Source organism: Lemur catta, chromosome 5 (genome assembly GCF_020740605.2).
Source record: "Lemur catta isolate mLemCat1 chromosome 5, mLemCat1.pri, whole genome shotgun sequence".
Classification (NCBI taxonomy): domain Eukaryota; kingdom Metazoa; phylum Chordata; class Mammalia; order Primates; family Lemuridae; genus Lemur; species Lemur catta.
Window position 1 is genome coordinate 63,367,761 of NC_059132.1, and position 12,045 is coordinate 63,379,805.

General features: G+C 41.9%; 1 long non-coding RNA gene across 7 annotated transcripts in view; it reads right to left on the minus strand.

Annotated features, from left to right (window-relative positions):
- Positions 1-12,045, minus strand: part of LOC123638418 — a 39,816-nt gene that overhangs the window by 17,255 nt on the left and 10,516 nt on the right. For 3 of the 7 annotated variants that reach the window (XR_006735342.1, XR_006735339.1, XR_006735341.1), the window contains exons 2-5: positions 10,557-10,667; positions 9,774-9,948; positions 9,527-9,587; positions 8,136-8,515 (exon numbers count right to left, since the gene is read on the minus strand). This is a non-coding gene — a long non-coding RNA (uncharacterized LOC123638418). Of the gene's footprint in view, positions 1-7,187; positions 7,458-7,487; positions 8,516-9,526; positions 9,588-9,773; positions 9,949-10,528; positions 10,668-12,045 lie in introns of those variants that run through there. The other 4 variants (XR_006735338.1, XR_006735337.1, XR_006735336.1 and 1 more) reach the window with 4 other exon arrangements.

Below are 12,045 nucleotides of genomic sequence, written 5' to 3' on the forward strand. Positions count from 1 at the left end.
AAGGGCTGGACATGGAAATAAGGCTCAGTTTATATTCAAATAAATGTGCAAAATTTCACTCCTGAGGTTATGGCCTACAGAATTCAGACATATTCATAAGGCCTTCTAACTCTGTTATAACAATCCTGCGGGCAGCACACACGTCTTTTCAGTTCCTGGGATTCCCACTGTGCACAACTCTCGGCTTGCCCATCTACAGTTGCGAGCTTGAGTCTGTCTCTCAGGCACCCAGCACAGGCAGCGGCGCGCGGCGCCCGCCAGGGGGCGCAGGAATCCGGTGATGATCACCCAGGAAAAGAGAGGAAGGAGAGGCGGGAGGAGTGGAGGAAGCGGGGAGGGAGGAGGAGTGGGGGAAAGGGCAGGGAGGAAGGAAGAGAAAGGGAGAGGAGGGCTACGAGAGAGAGAGAGAGAGAGAGAGAGAGAGAGAGAGAGAGAGAGAGAGAGAGAGAGACAGACAGACAGACAGACAGAGACAGACAGAGACAGAGAGAGAGAGAGAGAGAGAGAGAGAGAACTTGTGAAAGGAAAGGGGAAAAGGAGAGGGGAGGGGAAGCAAGTTACTGAAGGGAAAAGATTCTCTGGATGCAGTTAGTGGCATTTGTATGATACTTTACATTTTACAATGTATTACAGATACTGTCTCATTTTTTCCTCACAGTAACAACCCAGTTAGTGACTGATGTCCACATTTTATTTTATTTTCAACCTGAAATGTTGTCACTTGTTTTTAATGTAAAACATACTTTCCATGTGACAACATAAAGAAACATTGGGTGTGTCAAGACTAATGGATCTTTACTACATATTACAGCTTTAAAAAATCCATTTCTGTGGTAATTCTGAGATCTCTGAATAACGTGTCACCAGATGATACAATCCTGTCAGAGCTCAGACACAGACAAAGGGACAGAGCAGTACACAAAACTCAACAAAAGTCTTCCCTCAGGGAGTTGAGCATGCTAGTTAGTGGGAGAGAGAGAATAAGTAACATATTTAGTTTGTTAGATGTAGACTTAAATTTCATGGAGAAAAATTAAGCTTGGAAGAGAGATAAGGTGGGGTGAAGAGGAGGGAGTGATCAGGGAGGGTTTTAAGCAGCCTCCTCATCCCTCAACTGGGGACAGTTAGTTCCCACAGGCTGCGGTTCCCGTTCTAGCGAGGAGTGTGAAAGTTGCAGATACCAGGATGAAATCACTTTTTGTCAGACCCAAATGAACTAGAGCCAGGGATAAATCACGAAGGGGAAGGATTCATGCTTGCATATCTGAGATAAAGACTGTCGCAAGGACTTTCTAAATTAATCCCATGAGAAATTCTTTCTTTAGGACTGCAGCAAATCAGAAAAGATGCTCTCAAAAGAACACTGCCCAGTAATGGCATCATCACCAATGAACTGATGCCAACTCTGGCTTTGAGTCTTTGAAATCAATGGACTATGTTTCCAAGAAGCTTATGTGAACTTCCCTTTTTGCTAATACAAGTTTCTTTCATCTTTTCCTCTTCAGATGCATATGTGGCTTGGCATAGTTCTGCATCTGGGGTTATAATTCTCATTTCTAATTGCCAAATAAATTCAACATATTTGGAGATATTTGTCTGTGATTTTTTTTTTTTTGGTTGACAGACACAAATAAGTTACTACATGTATAGGCTTTACTAAGGGCTCTGTAAATGTTAACAATACAGAGAGAAATAGAGATAATTTATTACTGTAACCAAAACATTTGGAGCTGTAATATTTGAGGATTGGATTAATTTTTTTAGCTCCACAGAGCAGAACTACAAACAAAAGGTAAAGGTACAGAGAGGAAGATCTTGCTCTGTAGGAGAAAGAACTTTCTCACAATTAGGCTTGTCCATTTTGTGAGGTAATGAGCTCCCCATTTGGGGAATGATTAAGCAGAGATCTGATAGCTCCCAGAAAAGGATGTAGTTGAGAGAGTTTGTGCCCTTTGTGGGCAACTAAGTTAGCTGAGCTTGATGAGTCTTTCCAAAACTCAAACTTTATGATTCAACTAAAATTTACCAATAAGGTAATCGGACATGTATCGAATGATGCATGTTCACTCTACAAATCCTGTTTGAACTCATCTGCTGGTCATTTTTAGAAGTTAAGCATAGGGTTTACAGTCTTGTGTTATGTTATATTTTACTCATGGTGGGGCTCGGAAATGGATACCCCAAAATATGGTGCTTTGTGCATGCTGAACTGAAGAAGCCTCAAGGTTCCTCTGACCTTCCCACCCTCCAACCATCCATCCCCACCACCACCATCTCTCCCAAAGCTTAGGATAAAGTTGTTCTCTTAAGTTCCTTACCTGCCTAAAGTTTAGATCTACCAAAGAAGAAAAAAATTACCTCTGGTCCCTTCCTTGAGTTCATTAACTGAACCCACATCTCAGGAAGAAAGACTAAAGTCTGTCAACAAACTTATACAGAATTTTGTCACAAACCATTGTAAAGACTGTTGTATGTTCTTCAAGCCCATTGAACCTTCCCTAGTAATCATTTATTTCCCCTCAGTAGAATTCCTCTTCTCCCTCTTCTCATAACCTGTTTGCCAGGATCCAAATCCCCCTTCTTTCTGTAACCTCAAGATGGTATATAATCTTCTGCACCCCATTGGGGGGTTGGGTCTTCATGCTAAAGGCTCCTGTGTATACATGTTAATTAAATTTATATGCCTTTTCTCCAATTAATCTGCCTTTTGTGAGTTGATTTTTCAGCAAAAATTCAGAGAGCCAAGCAGAACACTTTGGTTCCAACACTGACAAATAGCAAGTGGCATAAAACCTTCCGGCATCATTTTCATAAAGTCAAAATGTTTTCCTTCACAATTTGTTTTATAACATCTATGACCTGAGTAAAGATCCACTGTTTTCTCTATTATTGTGCATATTCAGCACAACTTAGTTGTTATAAACAGAAACTTTGGGATGAGACAGACCTGGCTTTAAATCCCAGAAATCTGTTCATCTTTAAGTGACCTGAGGCACGTTACTTATCTGAGCTTCAGATTTCTCATATGTAGAATAAAGTCATCATTAACTGTTTAAAAGTGATGTTTTGAGGATTAAATGAGGTAACACATACATAAAACACAAGCATAGTGCTTGTAAAAAAGTAAGCCAATAATTAGCAGTTAATAAAATTAGATTTCATTCTCATCCCCCACACCATTTCCTGTGGTGTGCATTAAATTACAGTAGTCTTACTTTGTTAGGACCCTAATTTGAACAAATCAATTATAAAAATACATTTTGAGACAACTAGGGAAATTTGTATATGACTAGCTTTAGATGATTTGAAGGAACTACAGTATTAATTTTACGATATGATAAAGGCACTGTGGTTATGAAAAGAATGTTTATCTATTAGAGATTCACTCTAAAATGCTTACAGATAAAATTGTATAGTGTGTGGGAAGAAAAGTGAGAGTGGAAAATGTTCCATCTCTTCATGGGCATATGAGGGACTTCCTACTATTGTCTCTACTTCTGTGTCAGCTAAAAACTTCCATAATAAAAAGTTGAAAACTAGAATGGAAAAAAATGACATGAAAACCCTCCTAGTTAACATTGTTGAACCATAAAAAGGCAGGCCATGAAACATAAGAATTCATTTGGGAAAAAAAGTACATCATTCATTGATCCATTCCACAAATATGTGTCAGACACTGTTTAAATGAAAGGTGTTCTGCAGAAATGTTAGTCTCAGCTCCTGAGATAGTAATTTCCAGCTGACAGAAAGACTCAGAGAACTTGTAAAGGCTCCCGCACCTGCTGAATGCGGCACATACCATTCAACACCATTTCTGTTTGTTTCGAAAATGCAAAAGTACCTGAGGCCTGTTTGTGGAATTTGAGAAGTTCAACTTCATGATATCCAGTCCCCTGCTGGTACTCAGTTTCAGATGCCCAGTCCCTGCTGACTTTTTAACCCTATCCCTTATCAGATAAACTCTGCAAGGCATGGCCCTTATGTTTCACATTTGCATACTTAAAGGAATGGAGTTAATGTCTGAAAGACACGAAATCATCGTTATTTGCCTATGACTTAAAAACTCATTTGCTCTACTTATTTTACCTTGCATCTGAAGTCTTTCATTTCTAATTGTGGAATAAAAGGCTGTCTCCCTCATTAAATAGACTTCAGGCAATAGCAAGCAGGTTAGATACATATTTTCAGGTCTAAGGGAATCTTCTTACTCCAGATGAACCTGTAACCAAATCATGCCCTGGAATTGATCCTGATGTTAACACATTCTCTGGGGTGGAGTGAACAAGAGCCCTTTCTCCTCATGCTCCTTTCCTACCTTCATGCTCAGTGAGATGATTAAGCTGCTCTGATCCCCAAAATGGAAAATCTCAGACCTAGCTAAAATAGTCCTCCCTCTGATCAGTGAGTGACAAGGAGTAACTGTTAGGTCCAGAGCCGAGAGAGAGACACAGGAAGTCTCCTGTGTAGCAAAATGCTGTTTATTTTGAGCATCTGGGTGCAGATGGGTGGAGGCAAAAAAGCATCCATGAGAGAAAAGGGGAGAGCCTTGGGTTTTTATAGAGGGTTTTTTCGGGGGGAGTAAGTAAGTGGGCCAGAACAGCTGCTTGTAATTAATTCTTTTGCAAATAACCAACTCCTGAGACCCCTGCCCCAGTCACATCCATCCTTCAGCTCTGGTGTTGTTTTTATCAGGCGAGCTAGGGAGGGGTGGCCTTCGTCTCTATCAGGGAGGGAGGGGGAAGTAATACTGGCTGCAAGCTGTCTGTTAGATTTAACAAAGTCCAGGGACTCTCTAGACTCCTGCAGCTATTGTTTTACAGGCCTAAGTTTTGCATTAACCCCATTCTGTCCTATACATACTTTTCGGGTTCCCACCTGGAACAAACCTAACAGTAACCATGAGCATAAAAAGATAATGGTAATAACATTTACTCTGTCCTGGATGTATGTGTATAGAGTTGCCATTCAAAAGGGGTATATATGGTGGCTGCCTAAAGCACTTTAAATGTCCAAATTATGAGAGGTTGGTGCACCCCAGCGGCAATTTTCTGTTACCACAGACTCCAGTCAGCAGTCATGGGGTTGAGAATACCTGCACAGTAGTCCCACCTTATCCACAGTTTTGCTTTCTGAGGTTTCAATTAACCGCAGTCTGAAAATATCAAATGAAAAATTCCAGAAATAAACAATTCGTAAATTTTAAGTTTCGAGCCACTCTGAGTAAGGTGATGAATTCTCACCTGCTTTGTACTGCCTGGGATACTCATCCCTTCATCCTGCCCATCCACGCTGCATATGCTACCCACTCATTAGTCATCAGCGTCATCTGCTCCTGACATCCAGCCATAGACATTGTCCTGGCTCAGTGATCCAGGATCGCCCAAGTAAATAATCTTCCTTCTGATGATACATCAGAAGGTTAATAGTAGCCTAACACTATATCACAATGCCTACATCATTCATCTTATTACATAGGCATTTTATCATCTCACATCGTACAAGAAGAAGAAGGGTGAGTACTATACAATAAGATATTTTGATAGAGAGAGAGAGACCATTTTCACATGGTCTCTATAACAGTAGTTTTATTACAGCGTATTGTTATAATTGTTCTATTTTATTATTGTTGTTGTTAATCTCTTATTGTGCCTAATTTATAAAGTAAACTTTATCATAGGTATGTCTGTATAGGGGAAAAAAATACCCTCTGTGGGGTTCAGTGCTATTTGCAGTTTCAGGTATTCACTGGTGGTCTTGAAATCTAACCCCTGAGGGTAAGGGGGAATTACTGTAATTCTACCAGGCTAGCAGACTCTAAAGGTTTTAGAGGTAGTGCCTGGGCGGTGGCTTATTTAATGACTTCCATGCCCCACAGGCCTTTTTGACCAGCCAAACTGGGCTGTTACATTTTTATCTGTAACAAGTCTTTTTTTTCTTCTTTTTTTTTTTTTTGACCTTTTTTTCCTTTTTTTTTCTTTTACACATACTGAAGAATTCCCAAAGCAAGTCTTGAATTAACACAATAGTGTCCTATTTTGCATTTAGTTGCAGAGCTTTTTTTCAACTTTTGTTGAATAATCTCTTGAGGCTTGGGTATCTCAGGTGGCAGGCAGGTGTGGATATGCCCTATTGTTATGGCTGGAATTCTTAGCTGTGAAGGGGCATACCCCTTGAGCAGTGGTGATGTTCTGTGCCTCAAATGTCAATGCCTATAATACACTCAGCCATAGAAACCACGGTCACCAACACTCAAAATGGCTCAAAAGGCCCCACGCACAACAAGCAGATGAGCACCATAGGTCACTGCTTTTGTCCCCAAACCTCCTGACTTTATCAGTTTAATTTTTCCCTTAAGGTGACCTAGAAATATTGTCATGTGGACTTCAGTATCTAAGAACCCCAGAAAAGTCTGAATTTTATTTTCTTTTCTCTTTTCATCTTGACAGGAGTATAGGGTTATTGGCCTCCAGCAGGAAATGGGAGACTTTAGCTCCATTCCTAACTGCAGCATTCATCCAGAGACATTTGGAATTACAATGTTCCTTTATCAAACACACACACCAACCAGGCTGCATAAGACTTGCCCAGCCTTTCTCCATATCCTTTAAATGCCCTTATCACCTGTGTTGGTTCCATCCCAGATGCCTCAGGGACCACCTGAGGACCTCTTTCTTATTCCCTCTCAGGGCCCTCTGGGTCCATCTGAGTATCCATTTTCTGAGTTTTCTGGCCCCAGGGAAGGAGCAATCACATAAGTGCCCAAAAAACGGGATTTTTTTGTGCCTCAGTCCATGCAGCCAGCTCACTCACAGCCACGGGGTTGGGGGGTGACCTATGTCCCATTTATCATCCTTCCTTCCCCATAAATCTGCAGTCCTCAGCCCCAGGCCATGGACTGGTACTGGTTGGTGGCCTGTTAGGAGCCAGGCCACACAGCAAGAGGTAATCGGTGGGCCAGTGAGTGACCAGTGAAGCTTCATCTGTATTTACAGTCCCTCCCCATTGCTCACATGACAGCCTGAGCTCTGCCTCCTGTCAGATCAGCAGTGGCATTAGTTACAGGAAAACAAGCTCAGGGCTTCCACTGATTGTGCATTATGGTGAGTTGTATAATTATTTCATTATATATTACAATGTAATAATGATAGAAATAAAATGCACAATAAATGCACTTGAATTATCCCAAAACCATGCACCCCACCCCCAGTCCATGGAAAATTTGATTTCCACATCCCTTGTGCCAAAAACGTTGGGAACCGCTGCCATAAATCATCCATCTGGATGTCCAGCCCCTGCACTCCCAGGTTGATGTCTCTGCTCTGGTCTGGGTGCTGGGGGCGCGGGTATCACTCCTCCTGCTTCACCAATAAGCCATGGTTCTGTCAGACAGTATGCTGCTCACTCAACCAATTTTGTGAAGTCGATTCACCATGCACTACTTATCAACTTGTCTGAATCTGGTGAAATAGAACATACATGCAACAAAGTACATGAAGCAGATTTATTACTTACAGACGGCAGCAAGAGACAAAAGAAGGCTAGGATCCATTTTGTGTGGGTTCTCCAAGGCTCAGGAAAGCTGCCCAGGGTAGATAGAGCCTCAACTGCACATGCCCTACTAGCACCACAGCTGAGGGACCCGGAAAGGCAGCCCACCTGGATCATATACCTCAGGGGCCACGTGAAGCTAAACCTTTGAAAGACATCCTACTTCCAGAGACAGAAACAAAGCCCAGGCTGTCCTAGGCAGTTCCTCCCTAATTCAAGATGTTTCATTCCTTAGGAGAGGCAGAAACAGGCTGTTCAGGTAGTTCCTCCCTATCTCAGGATGTTGCATTCCCAGCACATTCTACAGTTATATTCTTGAGAACTACAAGCCAGAAATGGGGGAGAAATGGATCAGCCACCTGGAGAACTGTCCTGCAGAAAGAAGCCACACCAATGAAACCTGCCTGACAACAGGGAACAATTGCATTGACAATTATGTGAGAAGAAATCAAATGCTTTTGGGTTAAGCCACTGAATTTTTGAAATATATTTGTTACAACATCAGGCCATACTCCCAGAACCATTATGGAGGGAGGGACACAGGAAGAACCATAAAATTAAAAAATCAGAAATGGCAGGGGCCTTACAGGTAATCTAGTGAAGTCTAGCCGTGCAGTCTACAGTGGAACTGAAGTCCAACCAGTTTAAGGGACTTGCTCCAGATCACACAGTTTACTGTCAGATCTGAAATGAGATCCCAAGACATCTGTCTGTGACCTGTAGTATCTCCACAGAGATTTTATTTTTCCATAGAGATTTTGACGATTTTCCTATTCCAATGCAGTAGCAGTTCCCAGAAAATCAAAAAACGATCTTCAGACATTTTTTCAAGGGGTAAGGACTTATGGAATGGAGTCTAGAGAGACTGGTATCTCTTCAGAGTTGTAAAATAGCCAAGAAATAGAAGGGCACATTCCTGTAGAATCAGATATATCCAGTGTGAGGTCTGCTAGGCAATGCCAGTAATCTGTTGAAAAGACAAGATACCAAGTCATGTTTTTTTGACCATTTTAGAGTCTTTCACAATTTTTCTTGACAGTTCTTGTTTCTTTCTTTCTTTCTGCTCTATAGTGTTGGGCACAAAACAAGTAGTTCACACTAAGGCAGCAAATATTAGATTAAATATTAAGTAGATGAACAGACATTTCCCCAGAAATACCGCTTAAGTAGTGCTAAAGAAGATCAAAAAGGGATTTCCAGAAATGATCTGGACCACTTGCAAAGACCCTAAGAGGAAGAGAGAAAACTACATACATGCATACTCCTCTTTAAATAGCATCCTCACTGCCTTCTTCCGTCCAGCATGGGCTTCAGGGAAGTCCCATCCTTGTACACATTTATGTACGCTTATTTCTCTGTTCTGGCTTTATGGGTAGTTTTTATTTATTAACTTAACTTTTTCTACACATATCATATTTCAAATTGCAAAATATCTCTTAAAAGGATTTCCACTTATATAGAATCCTTTTTCTGACAGAAAACAGGGTGGAAACTGTCATTTTCTTCAACTCACATTATTTATTGGATGCTTACTAAATGACTAGCATGGGCTGAGTGCTAAGGAAAATTCAAAAGAAATATATGCAAAAAAGGTCATTTAAATAGGGTCTCTTCTCACAGTTATTTTAAATTGATCTGGCAGTGTTGATAGCACAGGTAATATCACTGAACTCTCCATTTTATAGGTGAGAATCAAGACAGAAAGACATTGGGTAACTTGGCTGAAATTACATGTGGTGGAAGTGGTGAAACTGGGACTGGTACTCAGGTCTTCCAGTTCCTACTGTAGCCCCTTTCCAGACCAAAAACACATCACTCAACAAAGAGCATTAATTTGAAGGGCTCCCAAGTTCAAGGTAATTCTCAGTGGAAGGCTCCTCTTCTCATGACTAGAGGAAAACGGAATAATTTCCAGTCATTCCTCAGGATTCCAGTTTCAGTTCTATATTCCAGGGGTGATTTTGCCTTTCTGACTTACCACCAGGTCCCAGAGGCTTTTTAAAAAATGATTCTCAAGGTTTCTTGGTTTTTCAATGATCCTGTAGGAGAGAATGGAACAAAGTTGGAGTCACTATCCTGGCCAGGCCCCTCCCTGCTGTTGGACTGGACCAGGAATCTCAGGGGGTCCTTGAGGCATCCTCCATGCTGCTCCAGCACCTCCCAGCCCTTGGCCCTTTCCTGTGTTTCTCCACAGGAATCATGCTCAGCAATCCCAACATACGCACTCTCTTCCTGAAGGAATTTCCTTGGGTGGCTGCTCAGATCTCATTCTTGCTTGTGCTGACACTTCTTCTAGTGGGTATGCTTGGCTTCATCTGGAAATGTCACCGGGAGAAAGAGCAGGAATGCCGGAGCAAAGGTAAAGCCATCAGGAGACAAGGAAGTGAACTCCAAAGAAGACTGAAGGAAAGGGGATTGGAGAGATGAAAAGGGAGAGGACAGGCATGAAGCAGATCAAGAGGGTCTTTTTACTGAGGATTCTAATGCAGTCTTTCTTCGCTCCATAATCCTTGTTCAACACTGAACCTATCGTCCCCCATTTACTTCACCCAAGCTGTAATCCTGACTGGGACCTGGAGCTCCATGTTCTGAGATAGCTCACAGGACTCCCTGTGCACAGAGCAGGAAAGGGGGCCTCCAGAGGGTCCTTGGCCAAATAGATCTGGCTCGTCTATTGTGGATGGTGCTAATTAATTTCTTGTCCTTTTGCAGACAAATTCCAGAGAGCTGGGTAAGCTCTGTGCTTCCCTCTCTGTGTATGATTTGGGGCCATGTCACATGTCAATTATCACATGAGGTTTCTTTGTTCTACTTCAGGCTGGAGAAAAGCCCAGAAAATGGGTAGTGAGTAAATTGTACTTTTTTAATTGAAGACTTACCTGCCCATTTAATAGGTGTCTTTGTCCTGATTCTTTCCCCTGAGACCTTGCTCACTCTTACACAATTTGAAGTTTTAGCCCAAATATCTCCTGGCTCTCACCTTGGAATGCCCCAAAGCTTTTCCAAACCTGTGTCCAACATTGAACTCCATATCCTCTTCTGCCAACCTGCTGGTGCTCCTTCTTCCTTTGCTTCGTCAGTGGTGCCAACATCCGTCCAAGTGGGCTCCTTTCCTACCCCTAAGGAGGCAAGTCCTTTCTATAGCTTATCCTAGGGCCCCTTCACAAGCATGGACCACTCCCCCAATGTTTTCTTTCTTCTTGTATCACAGATCCCTGGGGTTCAGTTTACCACAGCCCTTGTCTCAATGACAGCCACCAACAAACTACTTGGGCTCCTCCTTTGCTTCCCCACAGAGTGACTGCCGCCCTTTTCATTTTAAGGCTTTTAGTTTAAATAAACATTAGAAAACAGACAGGGAATCTGAAAAACAACCAGCATGGACAACACATTGCTTCTTAAAAGCCATTACAGTATTTACCCTAGTCTGGAGTTTCAGAGTAAACTTGCTGAAAGAGAAATCTGATTATATTCCTCTGAGTTCCCAGTCCTTCCGTGGATTTCCATTGCTTCCTGCAGTCTTATTGGGGTGGGAGATGCTATGGAGATTTGTAAATTCTAAAAAAATTTTTAAAAATTATTTCAATGTCAATTTTAACCTGAAAACACAACCTAAGAAGACTCTGTATCATCTGGTTGCCATCTTTATAATCAATTATTGCAGAGAGGTGCCAGTTTTCAAGGTAACTGCTATGTTTATCATCATATTAGTGGCAAATGACCTCCTAAAATGACAGATTTTAACTTTAATGCTGCATTTTTAAACTAGTTCCCCTCTTCCTCAGGAGTTTGAAGATATAATTTCAGGTGCATTCTAAAAATTAGTTTTTGTCTAAACAAGCTTTTTCTGTAACTGCACTGAAGAAACACTGGCCTCAAAGATAAAGTCCAGCTTCCTTGGACTCATTACTGCATGACAGGCACTCAACCATCCAGGCCTCCTCCTTCTGCTCTAACTTTGGATGTCCCTGACATGTGCCACCCCACACCAGACTGTTCACACCGCCTGCAGTGCCCCAAACACATCATGTGGTATCATGTGGTATCATGTTTCTACACCTGTTTCCTCTGCCTGGTTTACACAGATGGTTGACCTCTATTTATTGTACTCATTGACACAAACTGGCACAGGTTCCTTAACCTTTCTATAGCTCTATTTTTCCCTTCTAGAAATAGAGTTAATTACACCAGCTGCTCTGAGCAGATGTTAAAAAATGAGATAAGGTATGGAGAGCACAGCACAGAGCTTTGATAGTGAATATTAGCCGTTATCCTCACCACCACATCCTTTCCCCACGTCTCAGATGGTGAAACAATCTCCCACCTCAGAGAGAAAATAGAAGAGGCAGGTCCCAAACTCCCTGCACCACATCCTACACCTGTCCCTCCTGATCTGTCATTTCTCCTGTCTGAGGCTAATTCTACACCCTCGTCCTGGATGTCCTCCTCTCCAGCTTCCCTCGGACTTCTCTATTCACTTTATTTATTCATTTATTC